This window comes from Labrus bergylta, chromosome 23, assembly GCF_963930695.1.
Source record: "Labrus bergylta chromosome 23, fLabBer1.1, whole genome shotgun sequence".
In the NCBI taxonomy this organism is placed as follows: domain Eukaryota; kingdom Metazoa; phylum Chordata; class Actinopteri; order Labriformes; family Labridae; genus Labrus; species Labrus bergylta.
In genome coordinates, this window is record NC_089217.1 from 19,997,725 (window position 1) to 20,011,317 (window position 13,593).

The 13,593-nt window shown below is 48.3% G+C and overlaps 19 non-coding genes across 19 annotated transcripts; all 19 read left to right on the forward strand.

Annotated features, from left to right (window-relative positions):
• The first annotated feature begins 442 nt into the window (after nt 1-442).
• LOC136177935 (U2 spliceosomal RNA) lies at nt 443-633 on the forward strand. The gene has a single exon (XR_010665430.1). It is a non-coding gene; the product is annotated as a U2 spliceosomal RNA (small nuclear RNA).
• A 571-nt stretch (nt 634-1,204) lies between these two features.
• LOC136177717 (U1 spliceosomal RNA) lies at nt 1,205-1,368 on the forward strand. The gene has a single exon (XR_010665210.1). It is a non-coding gene; the product is annotated as a U1 spliceosomal RNA (small nuclear RNA).
• Nucleotides 1,369-1,861: 493 nt separating this feature from the next.
• Nucleotides 1,862-2,052, forward strand: LOC136177875 (U2 spliceosomal RNA). Its single transcript, XR_010665369.1, has one exon. It is a non-coding gene; the product is annotated as a U2 spliceosomal RNA (small nuclear RNA).
• Nucleotides 2,053-2,623: 571 nt separating this feature from the next.
• LOC136177792 (U1 spliceosomal RNA) lies at nt 2,624-2,787 on the forward strand. The gene has a single exon (XR_010665285.1). It is a non-coding gene; the product is annotated as a U1 spliceosomal RNA (small nuclear RNA).
• A 493-nt stretch (nt 2,788-3,280) lies between these two features.
• On the forward strand, nt 3,281-3,471 carry LOC136177876 (U2 spliceosomal RNA). Its single transcript, XR_010665370.1, has one exon. It is a non-coding gene; the product is annotated as a U2 spliceosomal RNA (small nuclear RNA).
• Nucleotides 3,472-4,044: 573 nt separating this feature from the next.
• LOC136177718 (U1 spliceosomal RNA) lies at nt 4,045-4,208 on the forward strand. The gene has a single exon (XR_010665211.1). It is a non-coding gene; the product is annotated as a U1 spliceosomal RNA (small nuclear RNA).
• Nucleotides 4,209-4,701: 493 nt separating this feature from the next.
• LOC136177877 (U2 spliceosomal RNA) lies at nt 4,702-4,892 on the forward strand. The gene has a single exon (XR_010665371.1). It is a non-coding gene; the product is annotated as a U2 spliceosomal RNA (small nuclear RNA).
• Nucleotides 4,893-5,463: 571 nt separating this feature from the next.
• Nucleotides 5,464-5,627, forward strand: LOC136177719 (U1 spliceosomal RNA). Its single transcript, XR_010665212.1, has one exon. It is a non-coding gene; the product is annotated as a U1 spliceosomal RNA (small nuclear RNA).
• Nucleotides 5,628-6,120: 493 nt separating this feature from the next.
• LOC136177879 (U2 spliceosomal RNA) lies at nt 6,121-6,311 on the forward strand. Its single transcript, XR_010665373.1, has one exon. It is a non-coding gene; the product is annotated as a U2 spliceosomal RNA (small nuclear RNA).
• A 573-nt stretch (nt 6,312-6,884) lies between these two features.
• LOC136177720 (U1 spliceosomal RNA) lies at nt 6,885-7,048 on the forward strand. Its single transcript, XR_010665213.1, has one exon. It is a non-coding gene; the product is annotated as a U1 spliceosomal RNA (small nuclear RNA).
• A 493-nt stretch (nt 7,049-7,541) lies between these two features.
• Nucleotides 7,542-7,732, forward strand: LOC136177937 (U2 spliceosomal RNA). Its single transcript, XR_010665432.1, has one exon. It is a non-coding gene; the product is annotated as a U2 spliceosomal RNA (small nuclear RNA).
• A 571-nt stretch (nt 7,733-8,303) lies between these two features.
• Nucleotides 8,304-8,467, forward strand: LOC136177721 (U1 spliceosomal RNA). The gene has a single exon (XR_010665214.1). It is a non-coding gene; the product is annotated as a U1 spliceosomal RNA (small nuclear RNA).
• Nucleotides 8,468-8,960: 493 nt separating this feature from the next.
• Nucleotides 8,961-9,151, forward strand: LOC136177922 (U2 spliceosomal RNA). Its single transcript, XR_010665416.1, has one exon. It is a non-coding gene; the product is annotated as a U2 spliceosomal RNA (small nuclear RNA).
• Nucleotides 9,152-9,722: 571 nt separating this feature from the next.
• LOC136177722 (U1 spliceosomal RNA) lies at nt 9,723-9,886 on the forward strand. The gene has a single exon (XR_010665215.1). It is a non-coding gene; the product is annotated as a U1 spliceosomal RNA (small nuclear RNA).
• Nucleotides 9,887-10,379: 493 nt separating this feature from the next.
• LOC136177938 (U2 spliceosomal RNA) lies at nt 10,380-10,570 on the forward strand. The gene has a single exon (XR_010665433.1). It is a non-coding gene; the product is annotated as a U2 spliceosomal RNA (small nuclear RNA).
• Nucleotides 10,571-11,141: 571 nt separating this feature from the next.
• Nucleotides 11,142-11,305, forward strand: LOC136177723 (U1 spliceosomal RNA). The gene has a single exon (XR_010665216.1). It is a non-coding gene; the product is annotated as a U1 spliceosomal RNA (small nuclear RNA).
• Nucleotides 11,306-11,798: 493 nt separating this feature from the next.
• Nucleotides 11,799-11,989, forward strand: LOC136177923 (U2 spliceosomal RNA). The gene has a single exon (XR_010665417.1). It is a non-coding gene; the product is annotated as a U2 spliceosomal RNA (small nuclear RNA).
• A 571-nt stretch (nt 11,990-12,560) lies between these two features.
• Nucleotides 12,561-12,724, forward strand: LOC136177724 (U1 spliceosomal RNA). Its single transcript, XR_010665217.1, has one exon. It is a non-coding gene; the product is annotated as a U1 spliceosomal RNA (small nuclear RNA).
• Nucleotides 12,725-13,217: 493 nt separating this feature from the next.
• LOC136177880 (U2 spliceosomal RNA) lies at nt 13,218-13,408 on the forward strand. Its single transcript, XR_010665374.1, has one exon. It is a non-coding gene; the product is annotated as a U2 spliceosomal RNA (small nuclear RNA).
• Nucleotides 13,409-13,593: the final 185 nt, after the last annotated feature.

Below are 13,593 nucleotides of genomic sequence, written 5' to 3' on the forward strand. Positions count from 1 at the left end.
CAACCTGGCTGTAGCAACAGACAGACAGCAAGAATTTCCAAGGTGGCTTAAAAGCTATGCGCAGCCAGTGTCTTTGCTAGTGCTAGATCACAATATCACTCGTCAATCAAATTTGTTTCAGATTCAGCAGCCCTTGCTCTGATCAATGTGAAATCCCAGTCACGGCACATCTGCCTTACAGAACGGCTGTGGGCCAATAAAAGGCCCCAATCTTCTCCTGTCTTTTGGTTCACTTAAGTCTGCTGCAGATAAATCTGGTGGTTGAGGGTTTGAACTCATTTTTCAGAGCTTGACATAACGCATGTATCTTAAAGGTGCTTCCATCAAAGAGTTTGCTCTTCCGTTTTACCGACGGCCACTTAAAAGCAACGCTCGCTTGCCGGGACCATGGGCGAGGAGGACTGTATGGGGAATGTGATGCCGGCCTTAGCCTGTCAGGGGCATCGCTTCTCGGCCTTTTGGCTAAGATCAAGTGTAGTATCTGTTCTTATCAGTTTAATATCTGATACGTCCCCTACCCGGGGACCATATATTAAATTGATTTTTGGACTTGGGAGATGGAACAGGGGCTTGCTCCGTCCACTCCACGCATCGACCCGGTATTGCAGTACCTCTGGGAACGGTGCACCATCCTCTCTTCAGTGTTTAAAATAATCCTTTCTTTTCGCTGCATTTAAGAGAAATATGTGTGTGAGTCTGGCCTGGCTTTGTCACTGCGTTGACATGCTGCCGGGACGCAAGCTTTTTGAAATGAACTGGAATTTTAGTCAGGTTTGGGGTTATTTGTGTGCCAGTTCCCCCATTTGCCACTCTGTGTATGCTATTGCTGTAGTAGCACACAGACACGCAATAACATATCAACAGTCATTGTTGCAAAGTGTTTCTGGCCTAGCTGCTGCTTCGACTGTTCTTTTGTTGGCGGTAAGAAAAACACACACACACACACACACTGGCGGTAGCTATCGGTTGGCTTTGATGTGGAAGTGTGGCACGACCTGTTAGAATGATGAGCCTTATTTCTCCACTTGCATGTAGAAAGACAAGCCCTATCGGGCCTCAACACAAAACTTTCTTCTGTGTTGAGGACAAGTAGAAGGGACACCCAGTGCAGAAACTCTGATTTCGGTGGTTCGCATGTTGTTGGGACCGTCAGTCAGGGCGATGGTCCTGTGAAGGACTCCTTTTGCCCTGAGCTGTACAACTCATACTTACCTGGCAGGGGAGATACCATGATCAAGAAGGTGGTTCACCCATGGCGAGGCCTGGCCATTGCACTCCGGTGGGGCTGACCTATGCGAATTCCCCAAATGTGGGAATCTCGACTGCATAATTTGTGGTAGTGGGGGACTGCGTTCGCGCTCTCCCCTGATGGATTGTCGAAAGTAATAAGGGGGAAACAGATAGGGACATGCTGCCTTCCAACCTGGCTGTAGCAACAGACAGACAGCAAGAATTTCCAAGGTGGCTTAAAAGCTATGCGCAGCCAGTGTCTTTGCTAGTGCTAGATCACAATATCACTCGTCAATCAAATTTGTTTCAGATTCAGCAGCCCTTGCTCTGATCAATGTGAAATCCCAGTCACGGCACATCTGCCTTACAGAACGGCTGTGGGCCAATAAAAGGCCCCAATCTTCTCCTGTCTTTTGGTTCACTTAAGTCTGCTGCAGATAAATCTGGTGGTTGAGGGTTTGAACTCATTTTTCAGAGCTTGACATAACGCATGTATCTTAAAGGTGCTTCCATCAAAGAGTTTGCTCTTCCGTTTTACCGACGGCCACTTAAAAGCAACGCTCGCTTGCCGGGACCATGGGCGAGGAGGACTGTATGGGGAATGTGATGCCGGCCTTAGCCTGTCAGGGGCATCGCTTCTCGGCCTTTTGGCTAAGATCAAGTGTAGTATCTGTTCTTATCAGTTTAATATCTGATACGTCCCCTACCCGGGGACCATATATTAAATTGATTTTTGGACTTGGGAGATGGAACAGGGGCTTGCTCCGTCCACTCCACGCATCGACCCGGTATTGCAGTACCTCCGGGAACGGTGCACCCTCCTCTCTTCAGTGTTTAAAATAATCCTTTCTTTTCGCTGCATTTAAGAGAAATATGTGTGTGAGTCTGGCCTGGCTTTGTCACTGCGTTGACATGCTGCCGGGACGCAAGCTTTTTGAAATGAACTGGAATTTTAGTCAGGTTTGGGGTTATTTGTGTGCCAGTTCCCCCATTTGCCACTCTGTGTATGCTATTGCTGTAGTAGCACACAGACACGCAATAACATATCAACAGTCATTGTTGCAAAGTGTTTCTGGCCTAGCTGCTGCTTCGACTGTTCTTTTGTTGGCGGTAAGAAAAACACACACACACACACACACTGGCGGTAGCTATCGGTTGGCTTTGATGTGGAAGTGTGGCACGACCTGTTAGAATGATGAGCCTTATTTCTCCACTTGCATGTAGAAAGACAAGCCCTATCGGGCCTCAACACAAAACTTTCTTCTGTGTTGAGGACAAGTAGAAGGGACACCCAGTGCAGAAACTCTGATTTCGGTGGTTCGCATGTTGTTGGGACCGTCAGTCAGGGCGATGGTCCTGTGAAGGACTCCTTTTGCCCTGAGCTGTACAACTCATACTTACCTGGCAGGGGAGATATCATGATCAAGAAGGTGGTTCACCCATGGCGAGGCCTGGCCATTGCACTCCGGTGGGGCTGACCTATGCGAATTCCCCAAATGTGGGAATCTCGACTGCATAATTTGTGGTAGTGGGGGACTGCGTTCGCGCTCTCCCCTGATGGATTGTCGAAAGTAATAAGGGGGAAACAGATAGGGACATGCTGCCTTCCAACCTGGCTGTAGCAACAGACAGACAGCAAGAATTTCCAAGGTGGCTTAAAAGCTATGCGCAGCCAGTGTCTTTGCTAGTGCTAGATCACAATATCACTCGTCAATCAAATTTGTTTCAGATTCAGCAGCCCTTGCTCTGATCAATGTGAAATCCCAGTCACGGCACATCTGCCTTACAGAACGGCTGTGGGCCAATAAAAGGCCCCAATCTTCTCCTGTCTTTTGGTTCACTTAAGTCTGCTGCAGATAAATCTGGTGGTTGAGGGTTTGAACTCATTTTTCAGAGCTTGACATAACGCATGTATCTTAAAGGTGCTTCCATCAAAGAGTTTGCTCTTCCGTTTTACCGACGGCCACTTAAAAGCAACGCTCGCTTGCCGGGACCATGGGCGAGGAGGACTGTATGGGGAATGTGATGCCGGCCTTAGCCTGTCAGGGGCATCGCTTCTCGGCCTTTTGGCTAAGATCAAGTGTAGTATCTGTTCTTATCAGTTTAATATCTGATACGTCCCCTACCCGGGGACCATATATTAAATTGATTTTTGGACTTGGGAGATGGAACAGGGGCTTGCTCCGTCCACTCCACGCATCGACCCGGTATTGCAGTACCTCCGGGAACGGTGCACCCTCCTCTCTTCAGTGTTTAAAATAATCCTTTCTTTTCGCTGCATTTAAGAGAAATATGTGTGTGAGTCTGGCCTGGCTTTGTCACTGCGTTGACATGCTGCCGGGACGCAAGCTTTTTGAAATGAACTGGAATTTTAGTCAGGTTTGGGGTTATTTGTGTGCCAGTTCCCCCATTTGCCACTCTGTGTATGCTATTGCTGTAGTAGCACACAGACACGCAATAACATATCAACAGTCATTGTTGCAAAGTGTTTCTGGCCTAGCTGCTGCTTCGACTGTTCTTTTGTTGGCGGTAAGAAAAACACACACACACACACACACACTGGCGGTAGCTATCGGTTGGCTTTGATGTGGAAGTGTGGCACGACCTGTTAGAATGATGAGCCTTATTTCTCCACTTGCATGTAGAAAGACAAGCCCTATCGGGCCTCAACACAAAACTTTCTTCTGTGTTGAGGACAAGTAGAAGGGACACCCAGTGCAGAAACTCTGATTTCGGTGGTTCGCATGTTGTTGGGACCGTCAGTCAGGGCGATGGTCCTGTGAAGGACTCCTTTTGCCCTGAGCTGTACAACTCATACTTACCTGGCAGGGGAGATACCATGATCAAGAAGGTGGTTCACCCATGGCGAGGCCTGGCCATTGCACTCCGGTGGGGCTGACCTATGCGAATTCCCCAAATGTGGGAATCTCGACTGCATAATTTGTGGTAGTGGGGGACTGCGTTCGCGCTCTCCCCTGATGGATTGTCGAAAGTAATAAGGGGGAAACAGATAGGGACATGCTGCCTTCCAACCTGGCTGTAGCAACAGACAGACAGCAAGAATTTCCAAGGTGGCTTAAAAGCTATGCGCAGCCAGTGTCTTTGCTAGTGCTAGATCACAATATCACTCGTCAATCAAATTTGTTTCAGATTCAGCAGCCCTTGCTCTGATCAATGTGAAATCCCAGTCACGGCACATCTGCCTTACAGAACGGCTGTGGGCCAATAAAAGGCCCCAATCTTCTCCTGTCTTTTGGTTCACTTAAGTCTGCTGCAGATAAATCTGGTGGTTGAGGGTTTGAACTCATTTTTCAGAGCTTGACATAACGCATGTATCTTAAAGGTGCTTCCATCAAAGAGTTTGCTCTTCCGTTTTACCGACGGCCACTTAAAAGCAACGCTCGCTTGCCGGGACCATGGGCGAGGAGGACTGTATGGGGAATGTGATGCCGGCCTTAGCCTGTCAGGGGCATCGCTTCTCGGCCTTTTGGCTAAGATCAAGTGTAGTATCTGTTCTTATCAGTTTAATATCTGATACGTCCCCTACCCGGGGACCATATATTAAATTGATTTTTGGACTTGGGAGATGGAACAGGGGCTTGCTCCGTCCACTCCACGCATCGACCCGGTATTGCAGTACCTCCGGGAACGGTGCACCCTCCTCTCTTCAGTGTTTAAAATAATCCTTTCTTTTCGCTGCATTTAAGAGAAATATGTGTGTGAGTCTGGCCTGGCTTTGTCACTGCGTTGACATGCTGCCGGGACGCAAGCTTTTTGAAATGAACTGGAATTTTAGTCAGGTTTGGGGTTATTTGTGTGCCAGTTCCCCCATTTGCCACTCTGTGTATGCTATTGCTGTAGTAGCACACAGACACGCAATAACATATCAACAGTCATTGTTGCAAAGTGTTTCTGGCCTAGCTGCTGCTTCGACTGTTCTTTTGTTGGCGGTAAGAAAAACACACACACACACACACACTGGCGGTAGCTATCGGTTGGCTTTGATGTGGAAGTGTGGCACGACCTGTTAGAATGATGAGCCTTATTTCTCCACTTGCATGTAGAAAGACAAGCCCTATCGGGCCTCAACACAAAACTTTCTTCTGTGTTGAGGACAAGTAGAAGGGACACCCAGTGCAGAAACTCTGATTTCGGTGGTTCGCATGTTGTTGGGACCGTCAGTCAGGGCGATGGTCCTGTGAAGGACTCCTTTTGCCCTGAGCTGTACAACTCATACTTACCTGGCAGGGGAGATACCATGATCAAGAAGGTGGTTCACCCATGGCGAGGCCTGGCCATTGCACTCCGGTGGGGCTGACCTATGCGAATTCCCCAAATGTGGGAATCTCGACTGCATAATTTGTGGTAGTGGGGGACTGCGTTCGCGCTCTCCCCTGATGGATTGTCGAAAGTAATAAGGGGGAAACAGATAGGGACATGCTGCCTTCCAACCTGGCTGTAGCAACAGACAGACAGCAAGAATTTCCAAGGTGGCTTAAAAGCTATGCGCAGCCAGTGTCTTTGCTAGTGCTAGATCACAATATCACTCGTCAATCAAATTTGTTTCAGATTCAGCAGCCCTTGCTCTGATCAATGTGAAATCCCAGTCACGGCACATCTGCCTTACAGAACGGCTGTGGGCCAATAAAAGGCCCCAATCTTCTCCTGTCTTTTGGTTCACTTAAGTCTGCTGCAGATAAATCTGGTGGTTGAGGGTTTGAACTCATTTTTCAGAGCTTGACATAACGCATGTATCTTAAAGGTGCTTCCATCAAAGAGTTTGCTCTTCCGTTTTACCGACGGCCACTTAAAAGCAACGCTCGCTTGCCGGGACCATGGGCGAGGAGGACTGTATGGGGAATGTGATGCCGGCCTTAGCCTGTCAGGGGCATCGCTTCTCGGCCTTTTGGCTAAGATCAAGTGTAGTATCTGTTCTTATCAGTTTAATATCTGATACGTCCCCTACCCGGGGACCATATATTAAATTGATTTTTGGACTTGGGAGATGGAACAGGGGCTTGCTCCGTCCACTCCACGCATCGACCCGGTATTGCAGTACCTCCGGGAACGGTGCACCCTCCTCTCTTCAGTGTTTAAAATAATCCTTTCTTTTCGCTGCATTTAAGAGAAATATGTGTGTGAGTCTGGCCTGGCTTTGTCACTGCGTTGACATGCTGCCGGGACGCAAGCTTTTTGAAATGAACTGGAATTTTAGTCAGGTTTGGGGTTATTTGTGTGCCAGTTCCCCCATTTGCCACTCTGTGTATGCTATTGCTGTAGTAGCACACAGACACGCAATAACATATCAACAGTCATTGTTGCAAAGTGTTTCTGGCCTAGCTGCTGCTTCGACTGTTCTTTTGTTGGCGGTAAGAAAAACACACACACACACACACACACTGGCGGTAGCTATCGGTTGGCTTTGATGTGGAAGTGTGGCACGACCTGTTAGAATGATGAGCCTTATTTCTCCACTTGCATGTAGAAAGACAAGCCCTATCGGGCCTCAACACAAAACTTTCTTCTGTGTTGAGGACAAGTAGAAGGGACACCCAGTGCAGAAACTCTGATTTCGGTGGTTCGCATGTTGTTGGGACCGTCAGTCAGGGCGATGGTCCTGTGAAGGACTCCTTTTGCCCTGAGCTGTACAACTCATACTTACCTGGCAGGGGAGATACCATGATCAAGAAGGTGGTTCACCCATGGCGAGGCCTGGCCATTGCACTCCGGTGGGGCTGACCTATGCGAATTCCCCAAATGTGGGAATCTCGACTGCATAATTTGTGGTAGTGGGGGACTGCGTTCGCGCTCTCCCCTGATGGATTGTCGAAAGTAATAAGGGGGAAACAGATAGGGACATGCTGCCTTCCAACCTGGCTGTAGCAACAGACAGACAGCAAGAATTTCCAAGGTGGCTTAAAAGCTATGCGCAGCCAGTGTCTTTGCTAGTGCTAGATCACAATATCACTCGTCAATCAAATTTGTTTCAGATTCAGCAGCCCTTGCTCTGATCAATGTGAAATCCCAGTCACGGCACATCTGCCTTACAGAACGGCTGTGGGCCAATAAAAGGCCCCAATCTTCTCCTGTCTTTTGGTTCACTTAAGTCTGCTGCAGATAAATCTGGTGGTTGAGGGTTTGAACTCATTTTTCAGAGCTTGACATAACGCATGTATCTTAAAGGTGCTTCCATCAAAGAGTTTGCTCTTCCGTTTTACCGACGGCCACTTAAAAGCAACGCTCGCTTGCCGGGACCATGGGCGAGGAGGACTGTATGGGGAATGTGATGCCGGCCTTAGCCTGTCAGGGGCATCGCTTCTCGGCCTTTTGGCTAAGATCAAGTGTAGTATCTGTTCTTATCAGTTTAATATCTGATACGTTCCCTACCTGGGGACCATATATTAAATTGATTTTTGGACTTGGGAGATGGAACAGGGGCTTGCTCCGTCCACTCCACGCATCGACCCGGTATTGCAGTACCTCTGGGAACGGTGCACCCTCCTCTCTTCAGTGTTTAAAATAATCCTTTCTTTTCGCTGCATTTAAGAGAAATATGTGTGTGAGTCTGGTCTGGCTTTGTCACTGCGTTGACATGCTGCCGGGACGCAAGCTTTTTGAAATGAACTGGAATTTTAGTCAGGTTTGGGGTTATTTGTGTGCCAGTTCCCCCATTTGCCACTCTGTGTATGCTATTGCTGTAGTAGCACACAGACACGCAATAACATATCAACAGTCATTGTTGCAAAGTGTTTCTGGCCTAGCTGCTGCTTCGACTGTTCTTTTGTTGGCGGTAAGAAAAACACACACACACACACACACTGGCGGTAGCTATCGGTTGGCTTTGATGTGGAAGTGTGGCACGACCTGTTAGAATGATGAGCCTTATTTCTCCACTTGCATGTAGAAAGACAAGCCCTATCGGGCCTCAACACAAAACTTTCTTCTGTGTTGAGGACAAGTAGAAGGGACACCCAGTGCAGAAACTCTGATTTCGGTGGTTCGCATGTTGTTGGGACCGTCAGTCAGGGCGATGGTCCTGTGAAGGACTCCTTTTGCCCTGAGCTGTACAACTCATACTTACCTGGCAGGGGAGATACCATGATCAAGAAGGTGGTTCACCCATGGCGAGGCCTGGCCATTGCACTCCGGTGGGGCTGACCTATGCGAATTCCCCAAATGTGGGAATCTCGACTGCATAATTTGTGGTAGTGGGGGACTGCGTTCGCGCTCTCCCCTGATGGATTGTCGAAAGTAATAAGGGGGAAACAGATAGGGACATGCTGCCTTCCAACCTGGCTGTAGCAACAGACAGACAGCAAGAATTTCCAAGGTGGCTTAAAAGCTATGCGCAGCCAGTGTCTTTGCTAGTGCTAGATCACAATATCACTCGTCAATCAAATTTGTTTCAGATTCAGCAGCCCTTGCTCTGATCAATGTGAAATCCCAGTCACGGCACATCTGCCTTACAGAACGGCTGTGGGCCAATAAAAGGCCCCAATCTTCTCCTGTCTTTTGGTTCACTTAAGTCTGCTGCTGATAAATCTGGTGGTTGAGGGTTTGAACTCATTTTTCAGAGCTTGACATAACGCATGTATCTTAAAGGTGCTTCCATCAAAGAGTTTGCTCTTCCGTTTTACCGACGGCCACTTAAAAGCAACGCTCGCTTGCCGGGACCATGGGCGAGGAGGACTGTATGGGGAATGTGATGCCGGCCTTAGCCTGTCAGGGGCATCGCTTCTCGGCCTTTTGGCTAAGATCAAGTGTAGTATCTGTTCTTATCAGTTTAATATCTGATACGTCCCCTACCCGGGGACCATATATTAAATTGATTTTTGGACTTGGGAGATGGAACAGGGGCTTGCTCCGTCCACTCCACGCATCGACCCGGTATTGCAGTACCTCTGGGAACGGTGCACCCTCCTCTCTTCAGTGTTTAAAATAATCCTTTCTTTTCGCTGCATTTAAGAGAAATATGTGTGTGAGTCTGGCCTGGCTTTGTCACTGCGTTGACATGCTGCCGGGACGCAAGCTTTTTGAAATGAACTGGAATTTTAGTCAGGTTTGGGGTTATTTGTGTGCCAGTTCCCCCATTTGCCACTCTGTGTATGCTATTGCTGTAGTAGCACACAGACACGCAATAACATATCAACAGTCATTGTTGCAAAGTGTTTCTGGCCTAGCTGCTGCTTCGACTGTTCTTTTGTTGGCGGTAAGAAAAACACACACACACACACACACTGGCGGTAGCTATCGGTTGGCTTTGATGTGGAAGTGTGGCACGACCTGTTAGAATGATGAGCCTTATTTCTCCACTTGCATGTAGAAAGACAAGCCCTTTCGGGCCTCAACACAAAACTTTCTTCTGTGTTGAGGACAAGTAGAAGGGACACCCAGTGCAGAAACTCTGATTTCGGTGGTTCGCATGTTGTTGGGACCGTCAGTCAGGGCGATGGTCCTGTGAAGGACTCCTTTTGCCCTGAGCTGTACAACTCATACTTACCTGGCAGGGGAGATACCATGATCAAGAAGGTGGTTCACCCATGGCGAGGCCTGGCCATTGCACTCCGGTGGGGCTGACCTATGCGAATTCCCCAAATGTGGGAATCTCGACTGCATAATTTGTGGTAGTGGGGGACTGCGTTCGCGCTCTCCCCTGATGGATTGTCGAAAGTAATAAGGGGGAAACAGATAGGGACATGCTGCCTTCCAACCTGGCTGTAGCAACAGACAGACAGCAAGAATTTCCAAGGTGGCTTAAAAGCTATGCGCAGCCAGTGTCTTTGCTAGTGCTAGATCACAATATCACTCGTCAATCAAATTTGTTTCAGATTCAGCAGCCCTTGCTCTGATCAATGTGAAATCCCAGTCACGGCACATCTGCCTTACAGAACGGCTGTGGGCCAATAAAAGGCCCCAATCTTCTCCTGTCTTTTGGTTCACTTAAGTCTGCTGCAGATAAATCTGGTGGTTGAGGGTTTGAACTCATTTTTCAGAGCTTGACATAACGCATGTATCTTAAAGGTGCTTCCATCAAAGAGTTTGCTCTTCCGTTTTACCGACGGCCACTTAAAAGCAACGCTCGCTTGCCGGGACCATGGGCGAGGAGGACTGTATGGGGAATGTGATGCCGGCCTTAGCCTGTCAGGGGCATCGCTTCTCGGCCTTTTGGCTAAGATCAAGTGTAGTATCTGTTCTTATCAGTTTAATATCTGATACGTTCCCTACCTGGGGACCATATATTAAATTGATTTTTGGACTTGGGAGATGGAACAGGGGCTTGCTCCGTCCACTCCACGCATCGACCCGGTATTGCAGTACCTCTGGGAACGGTGCACCCTCCTCTCTTCAGTGTTTAAAATAATCCTTTCTTTTCGCTGCATTTAAGAGAAATATGTGTGTGAGTCTGGTCTGGCTTTGTCACTGCGTTGACATGCTGCCGGGACGCAAGCTTTTTGAAATGAACTGGAATTTTAGTCAGGTTTGGGGTTATTTGTGTGCCAGTTCCCCCATTTGCCACTCTGTGTATGCTATTGCTGTAGTAGCACACAGACACGCAATAACATATCAACAGTCATTGTTGCAAAGTGTTTCTGGCCTAGCTGCTGCTTCGACTGTTCTTTTGTTGGCGGTAAGAAAAACACACACACACACACACACTGGCGGTAGCTATCGGTTGGCTTTGATGTGGAAGTGTGGCACGACCTGTTAGAATGATGAGCCTTATTTCTCCACTTGCATGTAGAAAGACAAGCCCTATCGGGCCTCAACACAAAACTTTCTTCTGTGTTGAGGACAAGTAGAAGGGACACCCAGTGCAGAAACTCTGATTTCGGTGGTTCGCATGTTGTTGGGACCGTCAGTCAGGGCGATGGTCCTGTGAAGGACTCCTTTTGCCCTGAGCTGTACAACTCATACTTACCTGGCAGGGGAGATACCATGATCAAGAAGGTGGTTCACCCATGGCGAGGCCTGGCCATTGCACTCCGGTGGGGCTGACCTATGCGAATTCCCCAAATGTGGGAATCTCGACTGCATAATTTGTGGTAGTGGGGGACTGCGTTCGCGCTCTCCCCTGATGGATTGTCGAAAGTAATAAGGGGGAAACAGATAGGGACATGCTGCCTTCCAACCTGGCTGTAGCAACAGACAGACAGCAAGAATTTCCAAGGTGGCTTAAAAGCTATGCGCAGCCAGTGTCTTTGCTAGTGCTAGATCACAATATCACTCGTCAATCAAATTTGTTTCAGATTCAGCAGCCCTTGCTCTGATCAATGTGAAATCCCAGTCACGGCACATCTGCCTTACAGAACGGCTGTGGGCCAATAAAAGGCCCCAATCTTCTCCTGTCTTTTGGTTCACTTAAGTCTGCTGCAGATAAATCTGGTGGTTAAGGGTTTGAACTCATTTTTCAGAGCTTGACATAACGCATGTATCTTAAAGGTGCTTCCATCAAAGAGTTTGCTCTTCCGTTTTACCGACGGCCACTTAAAAGCAACGCTCGCTTGCCGGGACCATGGGCGAGGAGGACTGTATGGGGAATGTGATGCCGGCCTTAGCCTGTCAGGGGCATCGCTTCTCGGCCTTTTGGCTAAGATCAAGTGTAGTATCTGTTCTTATCAGTTTAATATCTGATACGTCCCCTACCCGGGGACCATATATTAAATTGATTTTTGGACTTGGGAGATGGAACAGGGGCTTGCTCCGTCCACTCCACGCATCGACCCGGTATTGCAGTACCTCTGGGAACGGTGCACCCTCCTCTCTTCAGTGTTTAAAATAATCCTTTCTTTTCGCTGCATTTAAGAGAAATATGTGTGTGAGTCTGGCCTGGCTTTGTCACTGCGTTGACATGCTGCCGGGACGCAAGCTTTTTGAAATGAACTGGAATTTTAGTCAGGTTTGGGGTTATTTGTGTGCCAGTTCCCCCATTTGCCACTCTGTGTATGCTATTGCTGTAGTAGCACACAGACACGCAATAACATATCAACAGTCATTGTTGCAAAGTGTTTCTGGCCTAGCTGCTGCTTCGACTGTTCTTTTGTTGGCGGTAAGAAAAACACACACACACACACACACTGGCGGTAGCTATCGGTTGGCTTTGATGTGGAAGTGTGGCACGACCTGTTAGAATGATGAGCCTTATTTCTCCACTTGCATGTAGAAAGACAAGCCCTATCGGGCCTCAACACAAAACTTTCTTCTGTGTTGAGGACAAGTAGAAGGGACACCCAGTGCAGAAACTCTGATTTCGGTGGTTCACATGTTGTTGGGACCGTCAGTCAGGGCGATGGTCCTGTGAAGGACTCCTTTTGCCCTGAGCTGTACAACTCATACTTACCTGGCAGGGGAGATACCATGATCAAGAAGGTGGTTCACCCATGGCGAGGCCTGGCCATTGCACTCCGGTGGGGCTGACCTATGCGAATTCCCCAAATGTGGGAATCTCGACTGCATAATTTGTGGTAGTGGGGGACTGCGTTCGCGCTCTCCCCTGATGGATTGTCGAAAGTAATAAGGGGGAAACAGATAGGGACATGCTGCCTTCCAACCTGGCTGTAGCAACAGACAGACAGCAAGAATTTCCAAGGTGGCTTAAAAGCTATGCGCAGCCAGTGTCTTTGCTAGTGCTAGATCACAATATCACTCGTCAATCAAATTTGTTTCAGATTCAGCAGCCCTTGCTCTGATCAATGTGAAATCCCAGTCACGGCACATCTGCCTTACAGAACGGCTGTGGGCCAATAAAAGGCCCCAATCTTCTCCTGTCTTTTGGTTCACTTAAGTCTGCTGCAGATAAATCTGGTGGTTGAGGGTTTGAACTCATTTTTCAGAGCTTGACATAACGCATGTATCTTAAAGGTGCTTCCATCAAAGAGTTTGCTCTTCCGTTTTACCGACGGCCACTTAAAAGCAACGCTCGCTTGCCGGGACCATGGGCGAGGAGGACTGTATGGGGAATGTGATGCCGGCCTTAGCCTGTCAGGGGCATCGCTTCTCGGCCTTTTGGCTAAGATCAAGTGTAGTATCTGTTCTTATCAGTTTAATATCTGATACGTCCCCTACCCGGGGACCATATATTAAATTGATTTTTGGACTTGGGAGATGGAACAGGGGCTTGCTCCGTCCACTCCACGCATCGACCCGGTATTGCAGTACCTCCGGGAACGGTGCACCCTCCTCTCTTCAGTGTTTAAAATAATCCTTTCTTTTCGCTGCATTTAAGAGAAATATGTGTGTGAGTCTGGCCTGGCTTTGTCACTGCGTTGACATGCTGCCGGGACGCAAGCTTTTTGAAATGAACTGGAATTTTAGTCAGGTTTGGGGTTATTTGTGTGCCAGTTCCCCCATTTGCCACTCTGTGTA